We start from the raw sequence: 21,276 nt of genomic DNA on the forward strand, positions 1-21,276 counted from the left end.
TCACCACCTCCCAGCTCACCTGCTCCTCTGGGAAAAGGTCCCTTCCTACTTGTCATGTCCCCTGAGGCACGTGGTCGCCCCCTCCTGCCCTGGTTTTTCGGGGCACTGGAAGTGAAACTGTCTGCCATGGGATCCTCACCAAATATTCTACCCAGAAATTAAAACAAACCAAAACAAAGAACCCTGCACAACAGCAGCAAGGCGGGGTTCTGCAGCTCCCCCGTCCCCAGCCCTGCAAAGGAAGGCCCCCGAAACTGCGGGGCAGATTCCCTCTAAGCTGGCCCAAGCACCCTGCCTGATATGTCTGTAGGGAAACGTTTCTAGCAACCACGGGGAAAGGTGTAGCTTCTGTGCCTATAGACTCATACACTACCAGTGTCTCATTACCAACGTCTATTGGCATACGGATAGTTTATTTTATCCTATGCGAGAATGAAACGTGTAGAACAAATATGCCCTCTCCTTCAGGGGAGTGGCTGATTATACTGCACACGTCTACGGATCTTTATACGCCTTACACGAGACTTCAAAGGACACTATCAGGGCATTACCCCGCTAAAACGATCTTCTGCTGTCCTCCTGTGGCCATTCAAGGGATAACACGCCGTGCCGCTGTCCGTGGTGCTGAGGCCCCGGCGAAAGCCCTGCGTACACACCAAAAATTCTACCCCGAATAAATACCCCACAACTTCGGCCAGGGAGGCCACGGTGGCAATCATTCCGTCCCCGCCCGGGCCGAAGTCACGGCTCTGACTTCTGCACCTCCTGCTGCCCCAGTCTTGTAAAGGCAGGCCCCAGAGACTGCTGGAATGGGGTTCCCTTGAAGGTGACCCGCCCACCCTGCCTAAGGTGCGTGTCTGTCTGGCAAGCGGATGCTCTAACCACTAAGCGACACCGGCTACTGATTCAATCCACTTTCAAAAAGATGAGTTTTAGATCTAGACCATTGGCTCAGTGGATAGAGAGCTGGCTTGCGGACAAAAGGGTCGCGGGTTCGATTCAGGTCAAGGGCACACACTCGAGTTGCAGGGTCCTCCCCGGCCGAGGCCCCGGTCCCGGCCTCTGCACGGGGGGACCAATTGATGCGATATTTGATTTTTATCTCCGTCTTTCCTTCTCTCAAAAAATCAGTGGAGCTCTGGGCGGTTTGGCTCAGTGGATAGAGCGTCGGCCTGCGGAATAAAGGGTCCCCAGTGCGATCCCTGGATTGATTCTGGCCAAGGGCACGTGCCGGGTTGCAAGCTCCATCCCCAGTAGGGGGCATACAGGATGCAGGCGGTCAAGGATTCCCTCTCTCATCACTGAAATTTCTATCTCTCTCTCTCCTGCTTCCTTCCTCTCTGAAGTCAATAAAAGTGCACTTTAAAATATCAATGGAAAAATATCCTTGCGTGAGGATTCAAAGAATACGTAACCATATATGTATTCGAAACCATTCCCAGCCACCCTAACGGGATATAAACATTTCCTCCTACCCGCACTTTTCATGGGCATTTATGTGGAATTGCCCCTGCGAGAAACTAGGGTTTGCATGTCAGTTTCCCTGGCCAAAAAGTGACTTTTATGAGGAGAAACTAGTGCTTATTCGATTGCGAATTCCCAGAAGACAGCAGAGATTACAAGCCAGGCGTGGTAACTACGTGGCGAATAAACGGATGAAGGAAGAAGGGTCTTTCACAGAACCAGAAGGTGTACATCCCATGTCATCTCTTTAACACTCCAGGTCGGAAAGCTCAGCTAGAAAAAAGATTTGGGGGAGGGAGGTCACCAGTACAGCCAGAGAGTATGGGCTCACACCCGGCCTGGAAATGAATTCGTGAAGACATTGGTGCACCAGTCAACATTGCCTCACACAAACCTCTTAGGAGAGCCGCTTTGTGTCTTTCCACCCGACCGATCTTAATTCCGGGCGGAAATACCCGGCTCGGCTTCCCAAACTGGCGGAGCCAATTCCGACTGGAGGAAAAATGCATGCATATCTCATTGTCTCTGATAGAGGGACTTGCCTGTCACCTAGATCTCAGGACACTCACGGGCACTGACCCCCGCGCTGCCGCATTGGAGGGCGTGCAGGAAAGGGGGCGGTAGGTATGGTCACCGCCTCCCAGCTCACCTGCTCCTCTGGGAAAAGGTCCCCTCCTACTTGTCATGTCCCCTGAGGCACGTGGTCGCCCCCTCCTGCCCTGGTTTTTCGGGGCACTGGAAGTGAAACTGTCTGCCATGGGATCCTCACCAAATATTCTACCCAGAAATTAAAACAAACCAAAACAAAGAACCCTGCACAACAGCAGCAAGGCGGGGTTCTGCAGCTCCCCCGTCCCCAGCCCTGCAAAGGAAGGCACCCGAAACTGCGGGGCAGATTCTGTCTAAGCTGGCCCAAGCACCCTGCCTGATATGTCTGTAGGGAGACGTTTCTAGCAACCACGGGAAAGGTGTAGCTGCTTCTGTGCCTATAGTCTCATACACTACCAGTGTCTCATTACCAACGTCTATTGGCATACGGATAGTTTATTTTATCCTATGCGAGAATGAAACGTGTAGAACAAATATGCCCTCTCCTTCAGGGGAGTGGCTGATTATACTGCACACGTCTACGGATCTTTATACGCCTTACACGAGACTTCAAAGGACACTATCAGGGCATTACCCCGCTAAAACTATCCTTTGCTGTCTTCCTGAGTCCATTCAAGAAATAACACGCCGTGCCGCTGTCCGTGGTGCTGAGGCCCCGGCGAAAGCCCTGCGTACACCACCAAATATTCTACCCCGAATAAATACCCCACAACTTCGGCCAGGGAGGCCACGGCGGCAATCATTCCGTCCCCGCCCGGGCCGAAATCACGACTCTGGCTTCTGCACCTCCTGCTGCCCCCGTCTTGTAAAGGGAGGCCCCAGAGACTGCTGGACTGGGGTTCCCGTTACGGTGACCCGCCCACCCTGCCTAAGGTGCGTGTCTGTCTGGCAAGCGGATGCTCTAACCACTAAGAAACACTGGCTACTGATTCCATCCACTTTCAAAAAGATGAGTTTTAGATCTAGACCATTGGCTCAGTGGATAGAGAGCTGGCTTGCGGACAAAAGGGTCACGGGTTCGATTCAGGTCAAGGGCACACACTCGAGTTGCAGGGTCCTCCCCGACCGAGGCCCCGGTCCCGGCCTCTGCACGGGGGACCGATTGATGCGATATTTGATATTTATCTCCGTCTTTCCTTCTCTCAAAAAATCAGTGGAGCTCTGGGCGGTTTGGCTCAGTGGACAGAGCGTCGGCCTGCGGAATAAAGGGTCCCCAGTGCGACCCCTGGTTTGATTCTGGCCAAGGGCACGTGCCGGGTTGCAGGCTCCATCCCCAGTAGGGGGCATACAGGAGGAAGCCGGTCAAGAATTCTCTCTCTCATCACTGAAATTTCTATCTCCCTCTCTCCCGCTTCCTTCCTCTCTGAAGTCAATAAAAGTACACTTTAAAAGATCAATGGAATAATATCCTTGCGTGAGGATTCAAAGAATACGTAACCATATATGTATTCGAAACCATTCCCAGCCACCCTAACGGGATATAAACATTTCCTCCTACCCGCACTTTTCATGGGCATTTACGTGGAATTGCCCCTGCGAGAAACTAGGGTTTGCATGTCAGTTTCCCTAGCCAAAAAGTCACTTTTATGAGGAGAAACTAGTGCTTATTCGATTGCGAATTCCCAGAAGACAGCAGAGATTACAAGCCAGGCTTGGTAACTACGTGGCGAATAAACGCATGAAGGAAGAAGGGTCTTTCACAGAACCAGAAGGTGTACATCCCATGTAATCTCATTAACACTCCAGGTTGGAAAGCTCAGCTAGAAAAAAGATTTGGGGGAGGGAGGTCACCAGTACAGCCAGAGAGTATGGGCTCACACCCGGCCTGGAAATGAATTCGTGAAGACATCCGTGCACCAGTCAACATTGCCTGACACAAACCTCTTAGGAGAGCCGCTTTGTGTCTGTCCACCTTACTGATCTTAATTCTGGGCGGAAATACCCGGCTCGGCTTCCAAAACTGGCGGAGCCAAGTCCGACTGGAGGACAAAATGCCTGCATATCTCATTGTCTCTGATAGAGGGACTTGCCTGTCACCTAGATCTCAGGACACTCACGGGCACTGACCCCCGCGCTGCCGCTTTGGAGGGCGTGCAGGAAAGTGGGCGGTGGGTTCTGGTCACCGCCTCCCAGCTCACCTGCTCCTCTGGGAAAAGGTCCCCTCCTACTTGTCATGTCCCCTGAGGCACGTGGTCGCCCCCTCCTGCCCTGGTTTTTCGGGGCACTGGAAGTGAAACTGTCTGCCATGGGATCCTCACCAAATATTCTACCCAGAAATTAAAACAAACCAAAACAAAGAACCCTGCACAACAGCAGCAAGGCGGGGTTCTGCAGCTCCCCCGTCCCCAGCCCTGCAAAGGAAGGCCCCCGAAACTGCGGGGCAGATTCCCTCTAAGCTGGCCCAAGCACCCTGCCTGATATGTCTGTAGGGAAACGTTTCTAGCAACCACGGGGAAAGGTGTAGCTTCTGTGGCTATAGACTCATACACTACCAGTGTCTCATTACCAACGTCTATTGGCATACGGATAGTTTATTTTATCCTATGCGAGAATGAAACGTGTAGAACAAATATGCCCTCTCCTTCAGGGGAGTGGCTGATTATACTGCACACGTCTACGGATCTTTATACGCCTTACACGAGACTTCAAAGGACACTATCAGGGCATTACCCCGCTAAAACGATCCTTTGCTGTCTTCCTGAGTCCATTCAAGGAATAACAGACCGTGCCGCTGTCCGTGGTGCTGAGGGCCCGGCGAAAGCCCTGCGTACGCCACCAAAAATTCTACCCCGAATAAATACCCCACAACTTCGGCCAGGGAGGCCACGGTGGCAATCATTCCGTCCCCGCCCGGGCCGAAGTCACGGCTCTGACTTCTGCACCTCCTGCTGCCCCCGTCTTGTAAAGGGAGGCCCCAGAGACTGCTGGACTGGGGTTCCCGTGACGGTGACCCGCCCACAATGCCTAAGGTGCGTGTCTGTCTGGCAAGCGGATGCTCTAACCACTAAGCGACACCGGCTACTGATTCAATCCACTTTCAAAAAGATGAGTTTTAGATCTAGACCATTGGCTCAGTGGATAGAGAGCTGGCTTGCGGACAAAAGGGTCGCGGGTTCGATTCAGGTCAAGGGCACACACTCGAGTTGCAGGGTCCTCCCCGGCCGAGGCCCCGGTCCCGGCCTCTGCACGGGGGGACCAATTGATGCGATATTTGATTTTTATCTCCGTCTTTCCTTCTCTCAAAAAATCAGTGGAGTTCTGGGCGGTATGGCTCAGTGGATAGAGCGTCGGCCTGCGGACTAAAGGGTCCCCAGTGCGATCCCTGGATTGATTCTGGCCAAGGGCACGTGCCGGGTTGCAAGCTCCATCCCCAGTAGGGGGCATACAGGAGGCAGCCGGTCAAGGATTCCCTCTCTCATCACTGAAATTTCTATCTCTCTCTCTCCTGCTTCCTTCCTCTCTGAAGTCAATAAAAGTGCACTTTAAAATATCAATGGAAAAATATCCTTGCGTGAGGATTCAAAGAATACGTAACCATATATGTATTCGAAACCATTCCCAGCCCCCCTAACGGGATATAAACATTTCCTCCTACCCGCACTTTTCATGGGCATTTATGTGGAATTGCCCCTGCGAGAAACTAGGGTTTGCATGTCAGTATCCCTGGCCAAAAAGTCACTTTTATGAGGAGAAACTAGTGCTTATTCGATTGCGAATTCCCAGAAGACAGCAGAGATTACAAGCCAGGCGTGGTAACTACGTGGCGAATAAACGGATGAAGGAAGAAGGGTCTTTCACAGAACCAGAAGGTGTACATCCCATGTCATCTCTTTAACACTCCAGGTCGGAAAGCTCAGCTAGAAAAAAGATTTGGGGGAGGGAGGTCACCAGTACAGCCAGAGAGTATGGGCTCACACCCGGCCTGGAAATGAATTCGTGAAGACATTGGTGCACCAGTCAACATTGCCTCACACAAACCTCTTAGGAGAGCCGCTTTGTGTCTTTCCACCTGACCGATCTTAATTCCGGGCGGAAATACCCGGCTCGGCTTCCCAAACTGGCGGAGCCAATTCCGACTGGAGGAAAAATGCATGCATATCTCATTGTCTCTGATAGAGGGACTTGCCTGTCACCTAGATCTCAGGACACTCACGGGCACTGACCCCCGCGCTGCCGCATTGGAGGGCGTGCAGGAAAGGGGGCGGTAGGTATGGTCACCGCCTCCCAGCTCACCTGCTCCGCTGGGAAAAGGTCCCTTCCTACTTGTCATGTCCCCTGAGGCACGTGGTCGCCCCCTCCTGCCCTGGTTTTTCGGGGCACTGGAAGTGAAACTGTCTGCCATGGGATCCTCACCAAATATTCTACCCAGAAATTAAAACAAACCAAAACAAAGAACCCTGCACAACAGCAGCAAGGCGGGGTTCTGCAGCTCCCCCGTCCCCAGCCCTGCAAAGGAAGGCACCCGAAACTGCGGGGCAGATTCCCTCTAAGCTGGCCCAAGCACCCTGCCTGATATGTCTGTAGGGAGACGTTTCTAGCAACCACGGGGAAAGGTGTAGCTGCTTCTGTGCCTATAGACTCATACACTACCAGTGTCTCATTACCAACGTCTATTGGCATACGGATAGTTTATTTTATCCTACGCGAGAATGAAACGTGTAGAACAAATATGCCCTCTCCTTCAGGGGAGTGGCTGATTATACTGCACACGTCTACGGATCTTTATACGCCTTACACGAGACTTCAAAGGACACTATCAGGGCATTACCCCGCTAAAACGATCCTTTGTTGTCTTCCTGAGTCCATTCAAGGAATAACAGGCCGTGCCGCTGTCCGTGGTGCTGAGGCCACGGCGAAAGCCCTGTTTACACCACCAAATATTCTACCCCGAATAAATACCCCACAACTTCGGCCAGGGAGGCCACGGCGGCAATCATTCCGTCCCCGCCCGGGCCGAAATCACGACTCTGGCTTCTGCACCTCCTGCTGCCCCCGTCTTGTAAAGGGAGGCCCCAGAGACTGCTGGACTGGGGTTCCCGTTACGGTGACCCGCCCACCCTGCCTAAGGTGCGTGTCTGTCTGGCAAGCGGATGCGCTAACCACTAAGCAACACTGGCTACTGATTCCATCCACTTTCAAAAAGATGAGTTTTAGATCTAGACCATTGGCTCAGTGGATACAGAGCTGGCTTGCGGACAAAAGGGTCACGGGTTCGATTCAGGTCAAGGGCACACACTCGAGTTGCAGGGTCCTCCCCGACCGAGGCCCCGGTCCCGGCCTCTGCACGGGGGACCAATTGATGCGATATTTGATATTTATCTCCGTCTTTCCTTCTCTCAAAAAATCAGTGGAGCTCTGGGCGGTTTGGCTCAGTGGACAGAGCGTCGGCCTGCGGAATAAAGGGTCCCCAGTGCGACCCCTGGTTTGATTCTGGCCAAGGGAACGTGCCGGTTTGCAGGCTCCATCCCCAGGAGGGGGCATACAGGAGGAAGCCGGTCAAGGATTCTCTCTCTCATCACTGAAATTTCTATCTCTCTCTCTCCTGCTTCCTTCCTCTCTGAAGTCAATAAAAGTACACTTTAAAAGATCAATGGAATAATATCCTTGCGTGAGGATTCAAAGAATACGTAACCATATATGTATTCGAAACCATTCCCAGCCACCCTAACGGGATATAAACATTTCCTCCTACCCGCACTTTTCATGGGCATTTATGTGGAATTGCCCCTGCGAGAAACTAGGGTTTGCATGTCAGTTTCCCTGGCCAAAAAGTCACTTTTATGAGGAGAAACTAGTGCTTATTTGATTGCGAATTCCCAGAAGACAGCAGAGATTACAAGCCAGGCGTGGTAACTACGTGGCGAATAAACGGATGAAGGAAGAAGAGTCTTTCACAGAACCAGAAGGTGTACATCCCATGTCATCTCTTTAACACTCCAGGTCGGAAAGCTCAGCTAGAAAAAAGATTTGGGGGAGGGAGGTCACCAGTACAGCCAGAGAGTATGGGCTCACACCCGGCCTGGAAATGAATTCGTGAAGACATTGGTGCACCAGTCAACATTGCCTCACACAAACCTCTTAGGAGAGCCGCTTTGTGTCTGTCCACCTTACTGATCTTAATTCTGGGCGGAAATACCCGGCTCGGCTTCCAAAACTGGCGGAGCCAAGTCCGACTGGAGGACAAAATGCCTGCATATCTCATTGTATCTGATAGAGGGACTTGCCTGTCACCTAGATCTCAGGACACTCACGGGCACTGACCCCCGCGCTGCCGCTTTGGAGGGCGTGCAGGAAAGGGGGCGGTGGGTTCTGGTCACCACCTCCCAGCTCACCTGCTCCTCTGGGAAAAGGTCCCTTCCTACTTGTCATGTCCCCTGAGGCACGTGGTCGCCCCCTCCTGCTCTGGTTTTTCGGGGCACTGGAAGTGAAACTGTCTGCCATGCGATCCTCACCAAATATTCTACCCAGAAATTAAAACAAACCAAAACAAAGAACCCTGCACAACAGCAGCAAGGCGGGGTTCTGCAGCTCCCCCGTCCCCAGCCCTGCAAAGGAAGGCCCCCGAAACTGCGGGGCAGATTCCCTCTAAGCTGGCCCAAGCACCCTGCCTGATATGTCTGTAGGGAAACGTTTCTAGCAACCACGGGGAAAGGTGTAGCTTCTGTGGCTATAGACTCATACACTACCAGTGTCTCATTACCAACGTCTATTGGCATACGGATAGTTTATTTTATCCTATGCGAGAATGAAACGTGTAGAACAAATATGCCCTCTCCTTCAGGGGAGTGGCTGATTATACTGCACACGTCTACGGATCTTTATACGCCTTACACGAGACTTCAAAGGACACTATCAGGGCATTACCCCGCTAAAACGATCCTTTGCTGTCTTCCTGAGTCCATTCAAGGAATAACAGGCCGTGCCGCTGTCCGTGGTGCTGAGGGCCCGGCGAAAGCCCTGCGTACGCCACCAAAAATTCTACCCCGAATAAATACCCCACAACTTCGGCCAGGGAGGCCACGGCGGCAATCATTCTGTCCCCGCCCGGGCCGAAATCAGGACTCTGGCTTCTGCACCTCCTGCTGCCCCCGTCTTGTAAAGGGAGGCCCCAGAGACTGCTGGACTGTGGTTCCCGAGACGGTGACCCGCCCACCCTGCCTAAGGTGCGTGTCTGTCTGGCAAGCGGATGCTCTAACCACTAAGCGACACTGGCTACTGATTCCATCCACTTTCAAAAAGATGAGTTTTAGATCTAGACCATTGGCTCAGTGGATAGAGAGCTGGTTTGCGGAAAAAAGGGTCGCGGGTTCGATTCAGGTCAAGGGCACACACTCGAGTTGCAGGGTCCTCCCCGGCCGAGGCCCCGGTCCCGGGCTCTGCACGGGGGGACCGATTGATGCGATATTTGATATTTATCTCCGTCTTTCCTTCTCTCAAAAAATCAGTGGAGCTCTGGGCGGTTTGGCTCAGTGGATAGAGCGTCGGCCTGCGGACTAAAGGGTCCCCAGTGCGACCCCTGGTTTGATTCTGGCCAAGGGCACGTGCCGGGTTGCAGGCTCCATCCCCAGGAGGGGGCATACAGGAGGCAGCCGGTCAAGGATTCCCTCTCTCATCACTGAAATTTCTATCTCTCTCTCTCCTGCTTCCTTCCTCTCTGAAGTCAATAAAAGTGCACTTTAAAATATCAATGGAAAAATATCCTTGCGTGAGGATTCAAAGAATACGTAACCATATATGTATTCGAAACCATTCCCAGCCACCCTAACGGGATATAAACATTTCCTCCTACCCGCACTTTTCATGGGCATTTACGTGGAATTGCCCCTGCGAGAAACTAGGGTTTGCATGTCAGTTTCCCTAGCCAAAAAGTCACTTTTATGAGGAGAAACTAGTGCTTATTCGATTGCGAATTCCCAGAAGACAGCAGAGATTTCAAGCCAGGCTTGGTAACTACGTGGCGAATAAACGCATGAAGGAAGAAGGGTCTTTCACAGAACCAGAAGGTGTACATCCCATGTCATCTCATTAACACTCCAGGTCGGAAAGCTCAGCTAGAAAAAAGATTTGGGGGAGGGAGGTCACCAGTACAGCCAGAGAGAATGGGCTCACACCCGGCCTGGAAATGAATTCGTGAAGACATTGGTGCACCAGTCAACATTGCCTCACACAAATCTCTTAGGAGAGCCGCTTTGTGTCTGTCCACCTTACTGATCTTAATTCTGGGAGGAAATACCAGGCTGGGCTTCCAAAACTGGCGGAGCCAAGTCCGACTGGAGGAAAAATGCCTGCATATCTCATTGTCTCTAATAGAGGGACTTGCCTGTCACCTAGATCTCAGGACACTCACGGGCACTGACCCCCGCGCTGCCTCTTTGGAGGGCGTGCAGGAAAGGGGGCGGTGGGTTCTGGTCACCGCCTCCCAGCTCACCTGCTCCTCTGGGAAAAGGTCCCCTCCTACTTGTCATGTCCCCTGAGGCACGTGGTCGCCCCCTCCTGCCCTGGTTTTTCGGGGCACTGGAAGTGAAACTGTCTGCCATGGGATCCTCACCAAATATTCTACCCAGAAATTAAAACAAACCAAAACAAAGAACCCTGCACAACAGCAGCAAGGCGGGGTTCTGCAGCTCCCCCGTCCCCAGCCCTGCAAAGGAAGGCCCCCGAAACTGCGGGGCAGATTCCCTCTAAGCTGGCCCAAGCACCCTGCCTGATATGTCTGTAGGGAAACGTTTCTAGCAACCACGGGGAAAGGTGTAGCTTCTGTGCCTATAGACTCATACACTACCAGTGTCTCATTACCAACGTCTATTGGCATAAGGATAGTTTATTTTATCCTATGCGAGAATGAAACGTGTAGAACAAATATGCCCTCTCCTTCAGGGGAGTGGCTGATTATACTGCACACGTCTACGGATCTTTATACGCCTTACACGAGACTTCAAAGGACACTATCAGGGCATTACCCCGCTAAAACGATCCTTTGCTGTCTTCCTGAGTCCATTCAAGGAATAACAGGCCGTGCCGCTGTCCGTGGTGCTGAGGGCCCGCGAAAGCCCTGCGTACGCCACCAAAAATTCTACCCCGAATAAATACCCCACAACTTCGGCCAGGGAGGCCACGGCGGCAATCATTCCGTCCCCGCCCGGGCCGAAATCAGGACTCTGGCTTCTGCACCTCCTGCTGCCCCCGTCTTGTAAAGGGAGGCCCCAGAGACTGCTGGACTGGGGTTCCCGTGACGGTGACCCGCCCACCCTGCCTAAGGTGCGTGTCTGTCTGGCAAGCGGATGCTCTAACCACTAAGCGACACTGGCTACTGATTCCATCCACTTTCAAAAAGATGAGTTTTAGATCTAGACCATTGGCTCAGTGGATAGAGAGCTGGCTTGCGGACAAAAGGGTCGCGGGTTCGATTCAGGTCAAGGGCACACACTCGAGTTGCAGGGTCCTCCCCGGCCGAGGCCCCGGTCCCGGCCTCTGCACGGGGGGACCGATTGATGCGATATTTGATATTTATCTCCGTCTTTCCTTCTCTCAAAAAATCAGTGGAGCTCTGGGCGGTTTGGCTCAGTGGACAGAGCGTCGGCCTGCGGACTAAAGGGTCCCCAGTGCGACCCCTGGTTTGATTCTGGCCAAGGGCACGTGCCGGGTTGCAGGCTCCATCCCAAGGAGGGGGCATACAGGAGGCAGCCGATCAAGGATTCTCTCTCTCATCACTGAAATTTCTATCTCTCTCTCTCCCGCTTCCTTCCTCTCTGAAGTCAATAAAAGTGCACTTTAAACGATCAATGGAAAAATATCCTTGCGTGAGGATTCAAAGAATACGTAACCATATATGTATTGGAAACCATTCCCAGCAACCCTAACGGGATATAAACATTTCCTCCTACCCGACTTTTCATGGGCATTTACGTGGAATTGCCCCTGCCAGAAACTAGGGTTTGCATGTCAGTTTCCCTGGCCAAAAAGTCACTTTTATGAGGAGAAACTAGTGCTTATTCGATTGGAATTCCGAGAAGACAGCAGAGATTACAAGCCAGGCTTCGTAACTATGTGGCAAATAAACGCATGAAGGAAGAAGGGTCTTTCACAGAACCAGAAGGTGTACATCTTTAACACTCCAGGTTGGAAAACCCGGCTAGGGAAAAGGGGGTACAGTAAGAAGATTTGGGGGTGGGAGGTCAGGAATACAGCCAGCGAGAATGGGATCACACCCGGCCTGGAAATGAATTCGTGAAGACATTCGTGTACCAGTCAACATTGCTTCACACAAATCTCTTAGGAGAGCCGCTTTGTGTCTGTCCACCTTACTGATCTTAATTCTGGGAGGAAATACCAGGCTGGGCTTCCAAAACTGGCGGAGCCAAGTCCGACTGGAGGAAAAATGCCTGCATATCTCATTGTCTCTAATAGAGGGACTTGCCTGTCACCTAGATCTCAGGACACTCACGGGCACTGACCCCCGCGCTGCCTCTTTGGAGGGCGTGCAGGAAAGGGGGCGGTGGGTTCTGGTCACCGCCTCCCAGCTCACCTGCTCCTCTGGGAAAAGGTCCCCTCCTACTTGTCATGTCCCCTGAGGCACGTGGTCGCCCCCTCCTGCCCTGGTTTTTCGGGGCACTGGAAGTGAAACTGTCTGCCATGGGATCCTCACCAAATATTCTACCCAGAAATTAAAACAAACCAAAACAAAGAACCCTGCACAACAGCAGCAAGGCGGGGTTCTGCAGCTCCCCCGTCCCCAGCCCTGCAAAGGAAGGCCCCCGAAACTGCGGGGCAGTTTCCCTCTAAGCTGGCCCAAGCACCCTGCCAGATATGTCTGTAGGGAGACCTTTCTAGCAACCACGGGTAAAAGGTGTAGCTGCTTCTGTGCCTATACACTCATACACTACCAGTGTCTCATTACCAACGTCTATTGGCATACGGATAGTTTCTTTTATCCTACGCGAGAATGAAACGTGTAGAACAAATATGCCCTCTCCTTCAGGGGAGTGGCTGATTATACTGCACACGTCTACGGATCTTTATACGCCTTACACGAGACTTCAAAGGACACTATCAGGGCATTACCCCGCTAAAACGATCCTCTGCTGTCCTCCTGTGGCCATTCAAGGGATAACACGCCGTGCCGCTGTCCGTGGTGCTGAGGCCCCGGCGAAAGCCCTGCGTACGCCACCAAAAATTCTACCCCGAATAAATACCCCACAACTTCGGCCAGGGAGGCCACGGTGGCAATCATTCCGTCCCCGCCCGGGCCGAAGTCACGGCTCTGACTTCTGCACCTCCTGCTGCCCCCGTCTTGTAAAGGGAGGCCCCAGAGACTGCTGGACTGGGGTTCCCGTGAAGGTGACCCGCCCACCCTGCCTAAGGTGCGTGTCTGTCTGGCAAGCGGATGCTCTAACCACTAAGCGACACCGGCTACTGATTCAATCCACTTTCAAAAAGATGAGTTTTAGATCTAGACCATTGGCTCAGTGGATAGAGAGCTGGCTTGCGGACAAAAGGGTCACGGGTTCGATTCAGGCCAAGGGCACACACTCGAGTTGCAGGGTCCTCCCCGACCGAGGCCCCGGTCCCGGCCTCTGCACGGGGGACCAATTGATGCAATATTTGATATTTATCTCCGTCTTTCCTTCTCTCAAAAAATCAGTGGAGCTCTGGGCGGTTTGGCTCAGTGGACAGAGCGTCGGCCTGCGGACTAAAGGGTCCCCAGTGCGACCCCTGGTTTGATTCTGGCCAAGGGCACGTGCCGGGTTGCAGGCTCCATCCCCAGTAGGGGGCATACAAGAGGAAGCTGGTCAAGGATTCTCTCTCTCATCACTGAAATTTCTATCTCCCTCTCTCCCGCTTCCTTCCTCTCTGAAGTCAATAAAAGTACACTTTAAAAGATCAATGGAATAATATCCTTGCGTGAGGATTCAAAGAATACGTAACCATATATATATTCGAAACCATTCCCAGCCACCCTAACGGGATATAAACATTTCCTCCTACCCGCACTTTTCATGGGCATTTACGTGGAATTGCCCCTGCGAGAAACTAGGGTTTGCATGTCAGTTTCCCTAGCCAAAAAGTCACTTTTATGAGGAGAAACTAGTGCTTATTCGATTGCGAATTCCCAGAAGACAGCAGAGATTACAAGCTAGGCTTGGTAACTACGTGGCGAATAAACGCATGAAGGAAGAAGGGTCTTTCACAGAACCAGAAGGTGTACATCCCATGTCATCTCATTAACACTCCAGGTTGGAAAGCTCAGCTAGAAAAAAGATTTGGGGGAGGGAGGTCACCAGTACAGCCAGAGAGTATGGGCTCACACCCGGCCTGGAAATGAATTCGTGAAGACATCCGTGCACCAGTCAACATTGCCTGACACAAACCTCTTAGGAGAGCCGCTTTGTGTCTGTCCACCTTACTGATCTTAATTCTGGGCGGAAATACCCGGCTCGGCTTCCAAAACTGGCGGAGCCAAGTCCGACTGGAGGACAAAATGCCTGCATATCTCATTGTCTCTGATAGAGGGACTTGCCTGTCACCTAGATCTCAGGACACTCACGGGCACTGATCCCCGCGCTGCCGCTTTGGAGGGCGTGCAGGAAAGGGGGCGGTGGGTTCTGGTCACCACCTCCCAGCTCACCTGCTCCTCTGGGAAAAGGTCCCTTCCTACTTGTCATGTCCCCTGAGGCACGTGGTCGCCCCCTCCTGCCCTGGTTTTTCGGGGCACTGGAAGTGAAACTGTCTGCCATGGGATCCTCACCAAATATTCTACCCAGAAATTAAAACAAACCAAAACAAAGAACCCTGCACAACAGCAGCAAGGCGGGGTTCTGCAGCTCCCCCGTCCCCAGCCCTGCAAAGGAAGGCCCCCGAAACTGCGGGGCAGATTCCCTCTAAGCTGGCCCAAGCACCCTGCCTGATATGTCTGTAGGGAAACGTTTCTAGCAACCACGGGGAAAGGTGTAGCTTCTGTGCCTATAGACTCATACACTACCAGTGTCTCATTACCAACGTCTATTGGCATACGGATAGTTTATTTTATCCTATGCGAGAATGAAACGTGTAGAACAAATATGCCCTCTCCTTCAGGGGAGTGGCTGATTATACTGCACACGTCTACGGATCTTTATACGCCTTACACGAGACTTCAAAGGACACTATCAGGGCATTACCCCGCTAAAACGATCCTTTGCTGTCTTCCTGAGTCCATTCAAGGAATAACAGGCCGTGCCGCTGTCCGTGGTGCTGAGGGCCCGGCGAAAGCCCTGCGTACGCCACCAAAAATTCTACCCCGAATAAATACCCCACAACTTCGGCCAGGGAGGCCACGGCGGCAATCATTCTGTCCCCGCCCGGGCCGAAATCAGGACTCTGGCTTCTGCACCTCCTGCTGCCCCCGTCTTGTAAAGGGAGGCCCCAGAGACTGCTGGACTGTGGTTCCCGAGACGGTGACCCGCCCACCCTGCCTAAGGTGCGTGTCTGTCTGGCAAGCGGATGCTCTAACCACTAAGCGACACTGGCTACTGATTCCATCCACTTTCAAAAAGATGAGTTTTAGATCTAGACCATTGGCTCAGTGGATAGAGAGCTGGTTTGCGGAAAAAAGGGTCGCGGGTTCGATTCAGGTCAAGGGCACACACTCGAGTTGCAGGGTCCTCCCCGGCCGAGGCCCCGGTCCCGGCCTCTGCACGGGGGGACCGATTGATGCGATATTTGATATTTATCTCCGTCTTTCCTTCTCTCAAAAAATCAGTGGAGCTCTGGGCGGTTTGGCTCAGTGGATAGAGCGTCGGCCTGCGGACTAAAGGGTCCCCAGTGCGACCCCTGGTTTGATTCTGGCCAAGGGCACGTGCCGGGTTGCAGGCTCCATCCCCAGGAGGGGGCATACAGGAGGCAGCCGGTCAAGGATTCCCTCTCTCATCACTGAAATTTCTATCTCTCTCTCTCCTGCTTCCTTCCTCTCTGAAGTCAATAAAAGTGCACTTTAAAATATCAATGGAAAAATATCCTTGCGTGAGGATTCAAAGAATACGTAACCATATATGTATTCGAAACCATTCCCAGCCACCCTAACGGGATATAAACATTTCCTCCTACTCGCACTTTTCATGGGCATTTACGTGGAATTGCCCCTGCGAGAAACTAGGGTTTGCATGTCAGTTTCCCTAGCCAAAAAGTCACTTTTATGAGGAGAAACTAGTGCTTATTCGATTGCGAATTCCCAGAAGACAGCAGAGATTTCAAGCCAGGCTTGGTAACTACGTGGCGAATAAACGCATGAAGGAAGAAGGGTCTTTCACAGAACCAGAAGGTGTACATCCCATGTCATCTCATTAACACTCCAGGTCGGAAAGCTCAGCTAGAAAAAAGATTTGGGGGAGGGAGGTCACCAGTACAGCCAGAGAGAATGGGCTCACACCCGGCCTGGAAATGAATTCGTGAAGACATTGGTGCACCAGTCAACATTGCCTCACACAAACCTCTTAGGAGAGCCGCTTTGTGTCTTTCCACCTGACCGATCTTAATTCCGGGCGGAAATACCCGGCTCGGCTTCCCAAACTGGCGGAGCCAATTCCGACTGGAGGAAAAATGCATGCATATCTCATTGTCTCTGATAGAGGGACTTGCCTGTCACCTAGATCTCAGGACACTCACGGGCACTGACCCCCGCGCTGCCGCATTGGAGGGCGTGCAGGAAAGGGGGCGGTGGGTTCTGGTCACCGCCTCCCAGCTCACCTGCTCCTCTGGGAAAAGGTCCCTTCCTACTTGTCATGTCCCCTGAGGCACGTGGTCGCCCCCTCCTGCCCTGGTTTTTCGGGGCACTGGAAGTGAAACTGTCTGCCATGGGATCCTCACCAAATATTCTACCCAGAAATTAAAACAAACCAAAACAAAGAACCCTGCACAACAGCAGCAAGGCGGGGTTCTGCAGCTCCCCCGTCCCCAGCCCTGCAAAGGAAGGCACCCGAAACTGCGGGGCAGATTCCGTCTAAGCTGGCCCAAGCACCCTGCCTGATATGTCTGTAGGGAGACGTTTCTAGCAACCACGGGGAAAGGTGTAGCTGCTTCTGTGCCTATAGACTCATACACTACCAGTGTCTCATTACCAACGTCTATTGGCATACGGATAGTTTATTTTATCCTACGCGAGAATGAAACGTGTAGAACAAATATGCCCTCTCCTTCAGGGGAGTGGCTGATTATACTGCACACGTCTACGGATCTTTATACGCCTTACACGAGACTTCAAAGGACACTATCAGGGCATTACCCCGCTAAAATGATCCTTTGCTGTCTTCCTGAGTCAATTCAAGGAATAACAGGCCGTGCCGCTGTCCGTGGTGCTGAGGCCACGGCGAAAGCCCTGCTTACACCACCAAATATTCTACCCCGAATAAATACCCCACAACTTCGGCCAGGGAGGCCACGGCGGCAATCATTCCGTCCCCGCCAGGGCCGAAATCACGACTCTGGCTTCTGCACCTCCTGCTGCCCCCGTCTTGTAAAGGGAGGCCCCAGAGACTGCTGGACTGTGGTTCCCGAGACGGTGACCCGCCCACCCTGCCTAAGGTGCGTGTCTGTCTGGCAAGCGGATGCGCTAACCACTAAGCGACACTGGCTACTGATTCCATCCACTTTCAAAAAGATGAGTTTTAGATCTAGACCATTGGCTCAGTGGATACAGAGCTGGCTTGCGGACAAAAGGGTCACGGGTTCGATTCAGGTCAAGGGCACACACTCGAGTTGCAGGGTCCTCCCCGACCGAGGCCCCGGTCCCGGCCTCTGCACGGGGGACCAATTGATGCGATATTTGATATTTATCTCCGTCTTTCCTTCTCTCAAAAAATCAGTGGAGCTCTGGGCGGTTTGGCTCAGTGGACAGAGCGTCGGCCTGCGGAATAAAGGGTCTCCAGTGCGACCCCTGGTTTGATTCTGGCCAAGGGAACGTGCCGGTTTGCAGGCTCCATCCCCAGTAGGGGGCATACAGGAGGAAGCCGGTCAAGGATTCTCTCTCTCATCACTGAAATTTCTATCTCTCTCTCTCCTGCTTCCTTCCTCTCTGAAGTCAATAAAAGTACACTTTAAAAGATCAATGGAATAATATCCTTGCGTGAGGATTTAAAGAATACGTAACCATATATGTATTCGAAACCATTCCCAGCCACCCTAACGGGATATAAACATTTCCTCCTACCCGCACTTTTCATGGGCATTTATGTGGAATTGCCCCTGCGAGAAACTAGGGTTTGCATGTCAGTTTCCCTGGCCAAAAAGTCACTTTTATTAGGAGAAACTAGTGCTTATTTGATTGCGAATTCCCAAAATACAGCAGAGATTACAAGCCAGGCGTGGTAACTACGTGGCGAATAAACGGATGAAGGAAGAAGGGTCTTTCACAGAACCAGAAGGTGTACATCCCATGTCATCTCTTTAACACTCCAGGTCGGAAAGCTCAGCTAGAAAAAAGATTTGGGGGAGGGAGGTCACCAGTACAGCCAGAGAGTATGGGCTCACACCCGGCCTGGAAATGAATTCGTGAAGACATTGGTGCACCAGTCAACATTGCCTCACACAAACCTCTTAGGAGAGCCGCTTTGTGTCTGTCCACCTTACTGATCTTAATTCTGGGCGGAAATACCCGGCTCGGCTTCCAAAACTGGCGGAGCCAAGTCCGACTGGAGGACAAAATGCCTGCATATCTCATTGTATCTGATAGAGGGACTTGCCTGTCACCTAGATCTCAGGACACTCACGGGCACTGACCCCCGCGCTGCCGCTTTGGAGGGCGTGCAGGAAAGGGGGCGGTGGGTTCTGGTCACCACCTCCCAGCTCACCTGCTCCTCTGGGAAAAGGTCCCTTCCTACTTGTCATGTCCCCTGAGGCACGTGGTCGCCCCCTCCTGCCCTGGTTTTTCGGGGCACTGGAAGTGAAACTGTCTGCCATGGGATCCTCACCAAATATTCTACCCAGAAATTAAAACAAACCAAAACAAAGAACCCTGCACAACAGCAGCAAGGCGGGGTTCTGCAGCTCCCCCGTCCCCAGCCCTGCAAAGGAAGGCCCCCGAAACTGCGGGGCAGATTCCCTCTAAGCTGGCCCAAGCACCCTGCCTGATATGTCTGTAGGGAAACGTTTCTAGCAACCACGGGGAAAGGTGTAGCTTCTGTGCCTATAGACTCATACACTACCAGTGTCTCATTACCAACGTCTATTGGCATACGGATAGTTTATTTTATCCTATGCGAGAATGAAACGTGTAGAACAAATATGCCCTCTCCTTCAGGGGAGTGGCTGATTATACTGCACACGTCTACGGATCTTTATACGCCTTACACGAGACTTCAAAGGACACTATCAGGGCATTACCCCGCTAAAACGATCCTCTGCTGTCCTCCTGTGGCCATTCAAGGGATAACACGCCGTGCCGCTGTCCGTGGTGCTGAGGCCCCGGCGAAAGCCCTGCGTACACACCAAAAATTCTACCCCGAATAAATACCCCACAACTTTGGCCAGGGAGGCCACGGTGGCAATCATTCCGTCCCCGCCCGGGCCGAAGTCACGGCTCTGACTTCTGCACCTCCTGCTGCCCCCGTCTTGTAAAGGGAGGCCCCAGAGACTGCTGGACTGGGGTTCCCGTGAAGGTGACCCGCCCACCCTGCCTAAGGTGCGTGTCTGTCTGGCAAGCGGATGCTCTAACCACTAAGCGACACCGGCTACTGATTCAATCCACTTTCAAAAAGATGAGTTTTAGATCTAGACCATTGGCTCAGTGGATAGAGAGCTGGCTTGCGGACAAAAGGGTCGCGGGTTCGATTCAGGTCAAGGGCACACACTCGAGTTGCAGGGTCCTCCCCGGCCGAGGCCCCGGTCCCGGCCTCTGCACGGGGGGACCAATTGATGCGATATTTGATTTTTATCTCCGTCTTTCCTTCTCTCAAAAAATCAGTGGAGCTCTGGGCGGTTTGGCTCAGTGGATAGAGCGTCGGCCTGCGGACTAAAGGGTCCCCAGTGCGATCCCTGGATTGATTCTGGCCAAGGGCACGTGCCGGGTTGCAAGCTCCATCCCCAGTAGGGGGCATACAGGAGGCAGCCGGTCAAGGATTCCCTCTCTCATCACTGAAATTTCTATCTCTCTCTCTCCTGCTTCCTTCCTCTCTGAAGTCAATAAAAGTGCACTTTAAAATATTAATGGAAAAATATCCTTGCGTGAGGATTCAAAGAATACGTAACCATATATGTATTCGAAACCATTCCCAGCCACCCTAACGGGATATAAACATTTCCTCCTACCCGCACTTTTCATGGGCATTTATGTGGAATTGCCCCTGCGAGAAACTAGGGTTTGCATGTCAGTTTCCCTGGCCAAAAAGTCACTTTTATGAGGAGAAACTAGTGCTTATTCGATTGCGAATTCCCAGAAGACAGCAGAGATTACAAGCCAGGCGTGGTAACTACGTGGCGAATAAACGGATGAAGGAAGAAGGGTCTTTCACAGAACCAGAAGGTGTACATCCCATGTCATCTCTTTAACACTCCAGGTCGGAAAGCTCAGCTAGAAAAACGATTTGGGGGAGGGAGGTCACCAGTACAGCCAGAGAGTATGGGCTCACACCCGGCCTGGAAATGAATTCGTGAAGACATTGGTGCACCAGTCAACATTGCCTCACACAAACCTCTTAGGAGAGCCGCTTTGTGTCTTTCCACCTGACCGATCTTAATTCCGGGCGGAAATACCCGGCTCGGCTTCCCAAACTGGCGGAGCCAAGTCCGACTGGAGGAAAAATGCCTGCATATCTCATTGTCTCTGATAGAGGGACTTGCCTGTCACCTAGATCTCAGGACACTCACGGACACTGACCCCCGCGCTACCGCTTTGGAGGGCGTGCAGGAAAGGGGGCGGTGGGTTCTGGTCACCGCCTCCCAGCTCACCTGCTCCTCTGGGAAAAGGTCCCCTCCTACTTGTCATGTCCCCTGAGGCACGTGGTCGCCCCCTCCTGCCCTGGTTTTTCGGGGCACTGGAAGTGAAACTGTCTGCCATGGGATCCTCACCAATTATTCTACCCAGAAATTAAAACAAACCAAAACAAAGAACCCTGCACAACAGCAGCAAGGCGGGGTTCTGCAGCTCCCCCGTCCCCAGCCCTGCAAAGGAAGGCTCCCGAAACTGCGGGGCAGATTCCCTCTAAGCTGGCCCAAGCACCCTGCCTGATATGTCTG

This window comes from Plecotus auritus, assembly GCF_963455305.1.
Source record: "Plecotus auritus genome assembly, chromosome: 15".
Taxonomy (NCBI): domain Eukaryota; kingdom Metazoa; phylum Chordata; class Mammalia; order Chiroptera; family Vespertilionidae; genus Plecotus; species Plecotus auritus.